A 14,646-nucleotide genomic window follows, 5' to 3' on the forward strand; every position below is an offset into this window, starting at 1 on the left:
TGTACTTATTACAGATAAAAATGCATCTATTCATGGCAATACAATCTTAACACAAAAGCAGTGTCTGTTCGATTGAGTACTATACCATGTTTCGGGTGCCCGGAACATAAAAAGTTACGACTACTATGACTACTAATATTATTCGTTCAGTTGTGAGTTTGCTCGTTAGATATACATCAATCGGAACGTTCAATTGTTAAAAGTCACGAGATTTCAAAAAGAATGTTCGGTAATAGTATAGAATAAAGATTGAAACGACGAAAACGACAAAAAATTACTGGTGTTCTTTTCCCAGAGCTATTCAGACTTACTCTAGAGGCACCATTACGAAATTCCTCATTTAGATGCAGTTAGGTGGCTTAGTAAAGTGCCCTAACATTTTGTGTTTGATTTTAGCTGAGTAACGTGCATTGCTTGGCCCTTTGTCAAACTGCAAAATTCAGTGTGATGAGCGCAGTATTGTAGTTAGCCTCAATTAAACGACACGCGTGGACAAACAGGCCAGAATTTCGGGTGAATAACGTCGGATATAGGCCATACAAAACCATGCAAAGTCATCAGGTGCTTAGTCAACATGATGGTACTTACTATTGTATCCGGCCGTAAGTGGAGGCTGAAAAGTTGGCGTGAGTGAGTGAGTGAGCGGATGGGTTTCCACAGCATGACAGTGTGTCTAGCTAACGTTTTATTCTGAGCGGTAATCAAGAAAAAGATAAGCGTGCAAAGTGTCCCAGAAGAGCTCGGCTAGTGAAGGTAGAAGGACGAAATGAATTGGTATACTTGAGATTATTTCTAATAGTTATTATTAACATACTGTAGCAGTTACGAGCATGTAGCAGCCACTTTTTGGAAGACCTTGTAGCATTTACATAAATAAATTGACTTATGCCCAACGTATCTACGTGGTGGTCAATCGTAACAAATGAACAAATAAAATCGCAGCTTTTGTTCCAATAATTGTGGCCCTTTTTTCTGTTGAAACAGTCTGAATATGGCGCATTTTTTTCAAACTTTCGAAACTCCTGGAAAACCACCATATTGAAGACATGCATTGAGCTGCACAGGCATGCGCATAATGCAACCTTTTGTTGGTTTCGCGTAGCTCGTTATAGATGGCCAATATGGCTGTGAATAGTTTTGGAGTTAAGGTCACGCATCTAAAACCTCTCATACCAAAAAAACTGGCGAAAACCTTGAAAATGCATCTTTTAAGCAAAATAGAGAGCTTTATCAATGAGAACACAGGCATAACTATAAAACCAGTTTGGAAAACGTTTTTTTTTTTTTTACATTCGCACTCATCTTGGCAAATTCTTACTTTTTAGTTCTCATAATAGTGCCGCGTATATGCCGTCATGTATGTAGCTATTATGGATAATTTCAATATCACTTTTCGTTCTGTTGGTACAAAAAGCTGTTGAGCGAATTCGGGGTCATCTTCTACAGAAAATTTCAGCAACAAGATGCTCCTTTTTTTTTTCAATTCACTACATGATATCCCACGTTCCATATTTTTCAGCGTGAAAAAAAAAACACTTTCGTATTGCATACGAGCCTCACTTTTAAAATGTACCGTCTGAGAGGGTTTCCTGCATGATGAATACGTCCGACTTTGCTGCTGAATTCGAGCAAGGCACTCACGTATTCAAGTTTTTTTTATTATTCATTGTTCTTTGCTCTTCTCAGTGAGAGGAAAAGGCAGTGCAGAAATGTTATTTTTTTTTCTAACACGGCGCAACCTATCGCCAACCGGCATTATTTTCGACTTGATAAATGGAAAAAAATGAAAACTACCGTGTCAGTGGAAATGGAAACTAGACGTTCTTTGTGATACGCGAGTGCACTACATCGCAGTTAAGCCACTGATTAGAACATCTGAAAAAAAATGCTGCCTGAGTTTGCAGCAATCCGAGCAAGCATCTTTACAGCAGAATAGGAAGATTTTCAACACTAATCTATTTCTATATAAGTTTATAAAGTTGTGTTTATGTTCCTTCTAGGTCGTCGCTAGGCTTTGACCTGAGATGCCAGTTGTTTTTCGTTTATTTTTAGCCCAGAGAGATTCGAGTCAAACCACAGACAGTCCCACACATGGCACATGCACGTCATAGTTGCTGTAGACATTCCCTCGTTTCAGCTTCTTCTAGCAGCTGCCTCGGTCGTCCCGACTTGTCTAGTATTCCCACGGTGTACAAATTCAGGGTCATGTTGTACATATACGGGGCTGTCACTTCCCACTACATGACGGGTCGCAGACCTGCAAAATTTGCAATTAGAAGAATAAAAAATGTACAATATATTGTGAACTGGTTTGGACAGAAGTCACATGACTTGGCATATACAAGACAGAATGTGGTCATTTGTACATAACTAGCCTACCGTTTTTTATACTATATTGAAGAAGATTTTGTTGGTTCTCTAGTGTTTTGAAGGAATGACGTCGCGCACTGCTTAAAGACAAATACTCACTAACTTAGGACACAGGGGCGCAGCTCTTGCAACGTTTGTAGAAATGTCCTAGTATATCCATTGCCCTAGTATATCCATTGCCAAGTCAACACCCACTCATCTCTCGACCCCACCTGCCCCTGCCTTCTAGCTAAGCAACGTGATTTTGCCAAAGCCGCTTTTATCCTTCGCACAGCCATGCGCCGAGCCACTCAGCCTTTGCCATCCTCCTCTTCAGCGCATAAGTTCCTTTCCCTTCCCGCAACCTCACGCCCCGGGCTCCTACGCCGCTTAGGTGAAGGACACACCTCCTGTGTGCCCTTCTTCATCAAACGCACCTTCACCATATTTTGGTAACGAGAGTCGCTCCTTCAATCTGCGACTGGCTGTGTTGGAGCGTAACGAGCGAGAGCAACAGTGCGCCTCAGATGAGCTACAACAGAAAATACTCGAAGTGACGCAGACACACGCAACTACCGCAACCTCACTTACCTCTCAACTCACGGAGATAAATAATCAACTCGCCACACTCAGCCCCCCCCCCCCCCCAACCTTAGCTCCCATGAAACAAAATTGGCCGACATAGTCGAAACCACCACCACTGCGCATGAGACTCGTTTGGTCCAGCTGGAAAATTCAATTGTCCGCAATTTTACGACCCTCGAAACCCAATCCATGCAACTGGAATCCTTCACCTATATGCTTAACTCTCTGCAAGAGTCGCTTTCCCTGGCAAAAAAGGAGGAACGCGCATGCGCAGGCGTCTTCTCTTTTTCAAAGACCTAGATGGCACGTGAAAATTACCTCGAGAATTTGCAGTGGAAATGCCGCAACTTTCGTCATAATAGGACGCCTCTCCACCAATATCTTGTCACCAGCCCAACATTACCCCATTCTCTTGTTATACAGGAGACTCTGACGGCCCTTACCGTCCCGGACTACCATGCATATAAGCTACGACGGGAACGCCACTTGCGTTCATTTATGTACGCAATGACGTTTTCGTTCAACCACTAGACACACCCTTCGCCCTCATGAAATATTTAGTTGGTGTGGTCTATTACCGACCATATAACCGTATTTCTCGCTCTGATGTCCTTTTACAACCCACCTGTCACATCTTCTTTGTTTAGTGCTCTTAGCAAATTCCTCCACTCCCTTTCAATGACCACCCATATCCTCCTTGGGGTGAGGGTGACTTTAATACTCCCCATAGGCTCTAGAATTACCCCCAAACACTCAAATCAGGTTGCCGTCTACACTGCCTCACCCTGGAACACCATATCTCCCTTCATAATACCCCTGACACCCCTACTTGAGCGGGCACAGTTTCACAGCGCTCTACTACACCTGATCTCACTTCCTCTCGGAGTTCCCTTCATTTTCACGGGCAGGCATCAGATGAAAGCCTTTTCAGTGATCACTTTCCCATACACATCACCACCCACCTTTCCGACAGCAGGCGGAAACAACGAGCCGCTCACAATGACTAGGAAGCATTCCGTAATTACATTTCTTCTCACTCCTTTGAAACTTACGACGACTGAACGTCGCGGATTTCCGCAGCAATGACATCCTGTAGTCACTGCGCTCGTTTTCGACTCCCCATTCCTGACCCCGATCCTCACTTCATCTGTTTATAGCGACGTCATCAACGTCTGAAACGCTCCCTCAGCTCCTAGCCACATAACGTCCAACTTTCTTCCCGCAACGATGCTCTGTGGGCTGAAATCATCGCTTACGGCACTTCCCTCGAGCATTCTCGCTCAAACACGCTGTGTGACGGGCTTGTATATGCACTGCTCTCGCGCTTTACATGGTCTTTGTTTAAGTCTCTTTTAGGTACGAAGCGTGCCTTTGCATCGACCCTAGCTAAAGCTCTCATTCAAGGGACTCCATCTGATGTTTTTGACAATTATATCTCCGTTTCTTCCACCACCCGTCACACCTTCCTACCCAGATTACTGTGGCGAGCTAACCCGTACCTGTACCGGGCATTCACGCTCAGGGAGTTGGAAGCTGCCCTAGCCACCCAATCTACCCACTCGGCTCTCCGCCGGGATGAGATAACCTACACTACGTAATCTCCCCGACAACGCGAAAGATATCCTCGTAGACGCATTAAACAAAGCACGGAACAGCGGCTCTCGTTCAAGGTCTTGGACATCCTCTCTAATTTGCATGATTTCGGAACCGGGCAAGCCTCCATCTCTCTCTAACCTTCGCGCTATCTCTTTGACGTCGTGCGTTGGCAAGGCTCCTGATCGAATGGCCTTGACTCGACTGTCTGATTTAATTGAGGTGAAAGAGTTTTTCCCTCCTTCTCTTATTGGCTTCCGACGCCACGTATGTGCGTAGGACATGCTCCTTGTTCTTCAGCACACTTTTCTTTCGCCTACTCGTAGTCAGATCCATACTCTTGTAACCGTCGATATGCGGAAGGCTTTCGATGGCGTCAGTCATGACCACATACTCGCTTTGCTCTCCTCTCTGTCATGTGGCTGCTGCATGTATTCTTACATCCGGTCCTTTCTTTTCAGTCGAGTTGCTCGCTTTGGAGCTGATACTCCTTTGTCTAACCCACACTCCATCACCCAAGGTACTCCTCAAGATGACATAGTATCTCTTACTCAACTTATCTGGATATGCCCCCCTTGCCTCCCAACTGTCCCAAATGCCTGACCTCCACCATATTTTTATGCAGACGACATCACTCTCTGGAGTACGTCGGGATGTTCCGGCGACGTTCAGAATATTTTGCAACGTGGTCTACACGTTATCGTTTCCTTTCTCGCTATTGCTGGCCTGTCTCCTGCACCAAGGAAATCTGAGCTACATTTCCTAAACCGCTCCTTGTACCAGCGCTCCCACAACACCTTCATCTCCCTAAATCTTTCTAGCTCTCTCATCCCACTGTTCTGAAATGCAAAGTTCTTGGGTTCCCATTGCACGCGACAGAGAGCGCGTAGGCCCTACATCACGCTGTGAGGACTTGCCACTAAGTGACTCATCTCCTGCGACGCGTTTTCACTCTACAGTCGTGGCTCCACGAGGCTCATGCGTGCCGGGTTGCACATGCGCTCGTCCTTAACAAGTTCTTGTGTTTTGTACCCTACATTCAGTTCACCCAAACGCAACTCAACATACTCGAAAGAACTCTATTAGGCCACTACAAGGTAGCTCTAAACCTCCCTGTCACTACCTCCACCACTATGCTCGTTGCCCCAGGCCTCTTCCATCCATTACATTCTTTTATTTCTCTACACAATGACTCTCAGATGCTTCTAACCTTCGCATCCTTCCCCTCACATCTAATATGCCTCCCGTTCTTCACGCCGGCTGGCGTCATGCAGCAGCAAAACAACATTCTCCTCCTCTTTCTACACAGGGAGGTGCCTACACGGATGCTTCATACATGGCTCTTTGGGGCTCGTGGGGCTACGTTATCTACCATCCTCAGCGTTCGGCACCTGACATGCACACCAGCAGGCCATAATTGCACCATACAAATGTACTTTCGCTCGAGGTCCGTTCCATGGTCCACGCCATGCAGTCATTTTCTTCCCGGCCTCCTCTCCCTGAGTACACGATTTACTCTGACTCTCACGCCGCCATCCTTCACATACAGAACAACACGTTGCCCCCTGCTCTTCAATGGGAGGTCGAGCGAGCGGTCTATGCTCTTCAATCCTCCACTGTTTTCCTCCGCTGCGATTCTGGGCTGTCGGATATTAGCGTAAGTGAGCTTGCTCATCAGCTTGCTTGCGATATATTGCACCGGGTACCGTTCATTCCTTGGCCCACACCTTCGGCAGACAGGGAGAGCTCCGCGAATAACAATGGGCTGATCTCCTTGTGTCACACTTTCAAGAAGTTATATTTCTAGCTCCGGCTCAACAAGCGTCTCTACCCTCCCCCTGATTGATCAGTCACTGCACTCGAAGCTCGAACTCTACAGCACATCCAAATGAATTGCTTGATAACTTCCTCTCGTCTTTTCCTTTTTAAATATACGTCTAAACCCTGCTGCCTCAATTGCCCCTCCCCATATTCCGACCCGTCACACTGCCTGTTGTACTACCCAAGTGCTCAGCAGTCTAGCTGTTACCCTCCCCTATCCCTTTCAATCACCTCCTGGCTCGACTGAATCGCTGCCGAAGGGGAAGAATAACAGCGTCGACTGGTCGTACACGCGGTCGAAATGCTGGGCCTGTAAATTGCGGCGGAATAAAAGTCTATTACTACAACTACTATCTGCGTGTATGGTTCACAACGAAAGCTCTACAAAGTTGCGTTATACGCATTTCATTTGATACGTTTTCAGGCAGTAGGTACGGAGTTATGCATGGCTTAGTCGGAATTCACGTTCTTGTGTTAGCTGCATGCGGTGTGTTGCGCCTATAAGTGAGACGGTTGCTGGTGGGACACATTTACGCGCACTCCTCGTTACCTTGTGGTCAACACTGTGAAACTGAAAAAACAAAACAAAAATACAAACCGTGAGAAGACTTCGGAAGAGGACGCTGATTTGGCCTACCTCGAGCTTGTCCAACAACATAGAAGGCTGGCCCATACCCTAACGGCGAACGAAGTAAGAGTAAGCTCAGTGAGGCAATGCAAAATTTTCCTGAGACACATTTATTATTATTTGTTCAATATACTGCATTGTGTTTGTTCACAGTACTGAAATAAGTAGATTTTATGCATACCAAGTTTGACAGCTATTCTTAAATTCGTAACAATTCTTGGCGAATGCCGGGCATTTTGGCTGTTTCTATCTCTCTATATAGCCGCGTAACTCTGAACTATATTTTTGTCGTCTTCTAATCTTGAAACACACGAACTTTGCATCGCAGGGCATCAGCATGTGTTGAACATGATAAGACTAGTGGGAGATATTTGTCGCGTGTTTCACGCGGCTCTTTTCTTCATGCACGCGTGGCACATGTCTACAAACCATGGCTAAATGATTGCGGCTATATAAGCCACAGGTCATAGGCATTTTTAACAAAATGGGGGGTGGCGATAACAAGCCTCTTTTAAGGACATTTACGCAATTGCATTATGAACCTTTTATCGCAGTCATGGCAGTTGTCGGCAGGGCTCTTGGTGACAGAAAACGTAAAGGAATGGACACAAAATAAATGGCGGTGAACCTGAAGAATTTAGAGTTGTGCGGACTTTTCTGTTCTTTATTTGCTTCCCTTTTCTTTCCTCCCTTCTTTTTTGTTCTTATTTCAATTTTTCTAGTGTTTGTTCGTCTTACCAGTAATGACTCCTCTTGTTCTTGTTCTTTCCTATCTTTAGGTTTCTATTTGCATTTATTTTGTATTTTTTGGCTATTTCTTTTTTGCTATTGCTTACTTGCCCTAGCCTCTAAAGTGAAATTCATGTATTAAGATCATAAAAGCACTCGAAAAACAAGACAAAAAACGACCCTTTCACATCACGACGCACCGTTGTATATGCCATACGTGGTTCCCCTGCGTTAAGATAATCATCCAGGCACTCGCAAAAAAAAAAACACGAAGTAGACTTGCTTCAATATCATCGCCAAGGTGCTTGAAGGACAAGAGAAAAAAAGTTTTTTTTTTTGCGACAACCGCTTGCTTAATATAGTACAGATAGCTACTTGGGGTTTTTCTCGCGGTACGCTATTAGACGACGACACTTTATAATCACAAAATACGACACTATGTGACATCATATGACAGCCTGGCTTCCTTAAGTACCCCTCGATTGAAATGCCTCAGTGGAAAAAGAATATGCTAATATTCAGCAATATAAAGCCTTTTATTACCACGGTAACTTGGGCGTAGATTAAATACCGACTTATGTTGGCCTTTACAAAATATTTCTTATTCTACCTAGTGTCATACCACAATTATTCCTAACGTAGAATATTTAGTGACAAATGCTTTTTGAAAAAGCAAAAAAAAATTTTTCCAGCCTTCAACTCTGCGATGATTTGGCGGAGCATCAAGCACACCATCATGCGACAAGGCGTTTCACGCCATTTAAAACGCACAACTAAGGGCTTAATTGCCACATCCGCAAACGTTTCACCATTACGAAGATTCTTTGCCATTTGTCACTGACAGAAAGAGCCTTCATGTCGAATAATACGAACATATAACAAAAGTGAAGCACTTTCCGCGTTTCCATCTTTAGTACAAGATGGTTTCATAACACAGTACCCGAAACAACAACAAAAGCGCACTGTTGCTCTCGTGAGGGCGCAAACGTTCCGACTCATATTGCGCCTGATGCAGCCTATATTCAGACTGGAGCATATTCTGCTTGCAGAAAATTGAGGATTTCAAGCGTGCGGCAGAAAAATACTTACCCCCTCGACCATTGCGATTCAACGCAACTACATTCACGGGAAGTTCTAACATTGACAGTAGGCAGAATAAACCTTGAAGGAATAAAATTCTCTGGTTAAAGACCTGCATCACAATTTTCTCATTAAAGACGTGGTGGCATTCGCTTGCTTGAGCAACCTTTTACGTGTTGAGGACAACTCCAAAAAAAAGGCGGACTAAAAAAGGAGTTAGCGAGTGCCTGCTAAAAACTTCGGTTCAATATTCACAAAGTGTGCACCTGCAATAACAGCTACTTGGAACATGCATGCTCTTACCTTCGTTTATACATTTCTGTATGCCCAGACAAAGGCAAGAATGCACGATACAAGAACGAAGCCTTTTTTGTTACTTGTTCTTCAGGCGTGTTCAATCTGAAGCTATTTTTGATGCTACATGAGTAAGATGTGACTATAATCTGTGCGGCACTACTTTACGCATTTATGTATGAATAAAGAAAACTGGCTAACCTCCCTGTCCTTTCGTTTTCTTTCCCTTATGCATTGATGAAGTATTAAAAGACAAATATTTCTGCGCTATTGTTCAGGCTTGCTTTTTGTTTTGATGCATGACTTCCATTGTTGCCAATCGTGAAGTACAGTGTGCTTTGTTTAGAGTAACGGAGTTATACTTCCCCTATCAGGCTTGTAAGTTGTATGCAAATCGTATAACATTGTTGACGAAAGTGTAACTTCATAATTTCATAAGTCCCTCCTTGAAATCTCTCCCTGAGCATAAAGCAACAGCGATAGCGGCTGCTTACAGCACGGGCTTTATTTCAGCAACATCAATACATAATAACAATATGATAATAGCAATCTCATAACTACTCAATAAAGATCCGAAGAATTCATGCAGTTTTCACACTTTTCTCAGAGTGCTGGAAAACACGCATAGGCAGTTTGCTTTGAAATATTCTGCAATGTCTTTCTTACTGTTGTAAGCAACATTTTACGGTCGTAAGCAAAGTCTACATTACGTATACAATCCTCCGCAGTGCAGCCGCTATCATAAAAAAACTGCTTGCGAACATATACATGCAACACTAACACTGTGGTGCATTTACTTATAAAATATGTATGCCAGTACATACCCACCAAATTGCGCAATTACACACTCACGTATAGAGGTTGATGGACGCCCGGATACTACCATTTGCTTCAATGTGGCAAGATGTTTTTGGCCATGTGAGAATAAGATGAGTGTATTATTTTGTCATCAATATTATATCTAATATTATTGTTATATCATTATTAATTTTCCTATTATTATTTATAATGTTGTTGTCATCGTATCTCGCAAAACGTCCTATGTGTCAATTCTATACTCTGTTAATACTGTGCCGTTATGTAAGGTTTATGATATCAGTAATCTTGGTGTTCTTTTTGATAGCACACAAAATTTTCCTACTCGCATCAAATGTGCTGCCAAGCGAGCCCTTAGTTCTCTCTATGTTGGCTGAATCTCTCTCGAGAATTCAGTTCTCCTACAGGCTTCTGCAGATCATACACCGCGATATGTCTTGCTCAACTTGAGTATATATACATATCTGATCTGGAATGGCCTTGGCGAGTCCAGCACTAACACCACTTAGCAAGTCCGTGAAAAATTCATAAACACTTACACCCATCATTTCACGGAAAGGACTGTGGGTCGCTTTTCAACACTGCTATAATATTATCCTTGCCGTCGCTTAACTGCCAACGAAATCGCGCTGAGCTGCTATTTTTTCACAAGTTGTTCAGGGTAAGATAATTTGCCCTCCTCGGTCGTAATCATTTTCGAATTCTACGTAAGTTATCCAGAGAGAATCAACCATTGCATGCACCTGCCAGCTTCTTCAAACACTCTATCCTTAACGGAATACCGAGTCTTTCTAACGTCATTTTCTTGATTTGTTGTGTTTTTATAGTCAAGAGTCATTTTTTTATTAGTGAGGTTTCCTCACTAATAAAACGTTTTACACAGGTACACACAGGTATAGTTTTACACAGGTATAGATTCTTACCTTTCCCGTCTTTCAGGAAGTCTTCCACAATGTTGTGTATATTCCACATTATTCTTCAGTCCGGTTCCATGAATATCTTCTGTTTTATTTATTGTTCCTATTGTCCATTTATCTATTTTTGTTTGTGCGTTTTCACTCTTCTTCTTGACTTCCTTTTTTGTAGACAGCCTATAATCTACTGTTTTTCATTGCCGTTTCTTGTTTGCGTGCGCCAGCATAAAAGACTTTATGGTTGTGCCTGGATACGTTAAATAATTGATTGATTCACGATTGGTTGATTGAAGATCCTTATTATTAAAACGCTAGAAAAATAAGGTAAAATTCTGACTGGAATGCGCCTTGGTAGCCAAAGTACATAAAGCAGTAATTGCAGCGTTACCGAATGCCTGTCTCAAAGGTGATCCACCTGCAGGTTTCTGGGTCTACGGGGACACTTTGAGCTTTATTCTCCCAAAAACGTCTCCTGACCCCACTGAAGTTGTTTGCAAGTTTGCAAAAGATGCGCATAGTGAAGATTTTACAAGGGCGTCTGTCGGAGGGGTGAAAATTTCGAGGAACGTATTTTGCATACAACAGTTGGTCGACGCAGCAGACAACAAAGCGTGCCAAGAAAGCAGACAAGAAAGCAGACAAGAAAGCGGGCCCAGAAAAATGTGCATTTTGTGCTTTTCTACATTTCCTAAAAAATATTGATGTCAAATTGTTTTGTATTCCCTCCTTTTAACACTTGAGGAATTACCAAAAATAAATTGCGACTTGTGCAATTACAAATGAAAAACAGTTGAATATCTCTATCTCCAAGGGTGTCATGAGATTTATGAGCCCGCGTTTTAATTTGTCTTTCTTCGCCGACTTTTCTCATGTTGTTATGATTGCGCGTGTTTTTATAAGGACACGCAGTGCGAATTTTCTGCTAGTTTGGTTCTTCAAAGTAGGGCGCATTCCTCACGGATCAATAAAGGAACAACCTAAATGTAGCCCATAATTTTTTTTCCACCATCTACATCTAGGCTAATATATGTGTAATTTCGACTGGAATGCTTTCATCAGAACCAACATTATTGTTACAGATGTTGCAAAATCGTGTGGTTAAAATTAAGGAACTGCACATACCCGTTTAAAAAGTTACACAAAATAATGTGATGTCGCGTTTTATTCAGTGAGCACTGCACATGTTTTTCTGCAAACCTACAAATTAAACTCGGCTAATGCATGAGGGCATGTTATGTGTAAAAAAAAAACTAAGGCACCGTTAGGCTCTGCTTTTCAGAGTTGAACGCAATAGCAATATTCTGTCCCTTTTGCGTAAAATAATCACTCAGTGTGAACTTATTATTGTGTGAAGCTACTTCAACAATTTCAATTGTTGAACACTACTGTGTAATTGAAAAATTTGAAAGTTTTTTGTCTCAGCGAAGGTTTCGCACATGGCTGCATTCTGTGTAAACAAGGGCAGGACAGTTTGAACTACAAGTGACACTATGTTTCTTAAATGAGTTGCGGAAAAAAGTTGAAGTACAAAAGGAAGACACCTGGACGCAACGCACTCTAACAACTAAAACCTCCTTGAATAAAACAGACATATACATATATATGCTTACAAAAACATGTGCGGTGAAAGAAAATGATTTTACGAGCAGACATATGGTAAAAATGAATCGCTTCCAGAAAAGAGGTAGGTGGTTAACGCACCGATCTATGTGGCCAACACTGTGCAGTGCCAGCCACTAAACGTACTTGAGACAACACTGCCGTAGACGTACACGCCAACCGCAGGCTCGTTGACAAGCCTTCCTACAGAGATGGTCTCGCCAAGAAACTCCCGTGCACCTCGGAGCAAGCTCCTCTATCTTCGTTCGCTTCGTAAACACGGTGGTGATTTTTCCCTTTAATGCAAGTGTCAGTCAAACATAGGGCTTAACCGTACCTAAATATGTGAAGCTGGTACCGAGTTCACTTTGGTCTAATAATATTAGAGGCAGTGCCGGCGAATAGTTTCTTCCTGCGTGAGATACGAGCTACACAGTATGTTAGTATTTGTTAATACTTTATGACCAGAGATACCGTTCTTTATGCTGGCTGTGGGTTTGCCGAGTGGACTAAAGGATGGTGCACACCGGCTACTAGCAGCGTTCGCGCGACCACTTGCGACTGGTCGCAAACAGTCGCGAACTGTCGCAAACGTTCGCAAAGCGACTGCTTTGGATCGTCGCTCCCTGACCGATTTTTCAGTCGCGCGATTGTGGTCGCAAAGCTGCTGGAACCAATCAGTGATGCTCAATTTTCTTTGTTTGTTTTTATCTTTGCGCTGGCGAAAACGGATAAAAACAACAAATGCGGCGCACAGGGTTTGCTCCGCTCGCTCAGCTGGCGGCGATAAGCTGATCGGCGCTGGCCTCAAGAGTTCTCACTTATAACGAGATCCGGACGTGACTATCCGCTATTGCGACTTCTGGTCACCCGCATGCAGCCTCTGCTGGGGTTAACATCAGTCGCTTTTTGGTCGCCAAACACAAATGGTCGCGCAACCGCTGCTAGTCGGCGGTGTGCACCATCCCTAATGCTGTGTGATCAGCAGGCATTTAAACATTTAAATTTGAAATTTTTGTCTACTCGAGTGAGCCGTTATGGTTCTTGACTGCTGACAAGGAGACCAACAATGAGCGCTGGCGGTGGTTGTCGCATTTCGATGAAGCTGAAATCCACCAAACTCGTGTATCTATAGTTAGGGGGATCCCAAAGGCGCTGAAGTTGTCGCAATACCTATAGCCCTCAACTGCAGCATCACTGATAGCAACTTCGTGGTTTTGACGTGGGAAACCCGGACAACTAATATTACTATTATTTAGTGTGCAAATAAAATTGTTCGTTTTTCTTAATTGGCAACCTAAAATATGGCCTAAGACATATTAAGAAAAAATACCGCATAAGACAGAATGGGTTGACTGACGTTTAAATTACAACTACGTGACCACGTATGGGAAATTAGCTCGAATAAAGGTGTCGTGACCACTTCAGTAAGTTTTATGAAAATGACCGTCGACACCGATGAACTTGGGTTGTACTACTTCAAACTGAAATGACAGTGTCCTGCTTGGGGGGGAGGGGGGTACGAGAAAGTGAAGCTTTCTGCTATACTGACTTCCCCAACCACACAGCTTCGCTGGTCACCCAACAGAGCAAATTGGCTGTGATGTTTTCTGTCTCGAAAGCGGAATACGTAACTCTGCTTTCTGTGTAGGCCGCAATCGGCATTGTTGACGCGCTGGGGCATCAAAAAAACTCATCGTGCAGCCACGCACACAAAACACCTCGAAATAAGTCGGCGAAGCATTTTGTGCCCTAGTCAGCAATTCAGCTGCCTCAGCATTTACTAGTTTTCGTTTAGGAAACAAATACTGTTGCACTTGCGAAAAAAGCTGACAGTCAGGAACTCTCAGTGGAGCTCATGTTCGACCTAACTAACTTTTGCTGCTAATGCCGAGCTTTTCCTGGAGCTGGCGAGTTGCCCAGTTTTTGCTTGTAATACTATATATGCCCACACTTACATATACTTGCCTAGACTTGTTACGTGACTGCCTGTTGCCTACGTTGCTTTTCGTTGAACGAGCCTAGCTGTCACGTGGGTAATGGCGAAAACCTGTCACAGGAAGCGCTATTACGCGACTGAGCGTAAATTTACTGGGCTTCCCTGAAACTGCAGACTGAACAAGTTGGTTCATCTTAAGATATAATTATCAGTGCAAAAATACAAAACACTCAAGAAGAAACAAAGACACAGTGCTGAACCCACAACCTATTTGCTACTTCGAACGCAAGGCCTTCTTT

At 43.4% G+C, this 14,646-nt stretch overlaps 1 long non-coding RNA gene across 1 annotated transcript; it reads right to left on the reverse strand.

Annotated features, from left to right (window-relative positions):
- Positions 1-2,020: 2,020 nt before the first annotated feature.
- Positions 2,021-9,038, reverse strand: LOC142768604 (uncharacterized). Its single transcript, XR_012885354.1, has 3 exons — positions 8,795-9,038; positions 6,947-7,024; positions 2,021-2,257 (listed from the first exon to the last, which is right to left on the reverse strand). It is a non-coding gene; the product is annotated as an uncharacterized LOC142768604 (long non-coding RNA).
- Between the last annotated feature and the right edge of the window lie 5,608 nt (positions 9,039-14,646).

The sequence above is a fragment of the Rhipicephalus microplus genome, chromosome 8 (assembly GCF_043290135.1).
Source record: "Rhipicephalus microplus isolate Deutch F79 chromosome 8, USDA_Rmic, whole genome shotgun sequence".
NCBI lineage: Eukaryota > Metazoa > Arthropoda > Arachnida > Ixodida > Ixodidae > Rhipicephalus > Rhipicephalus microplus.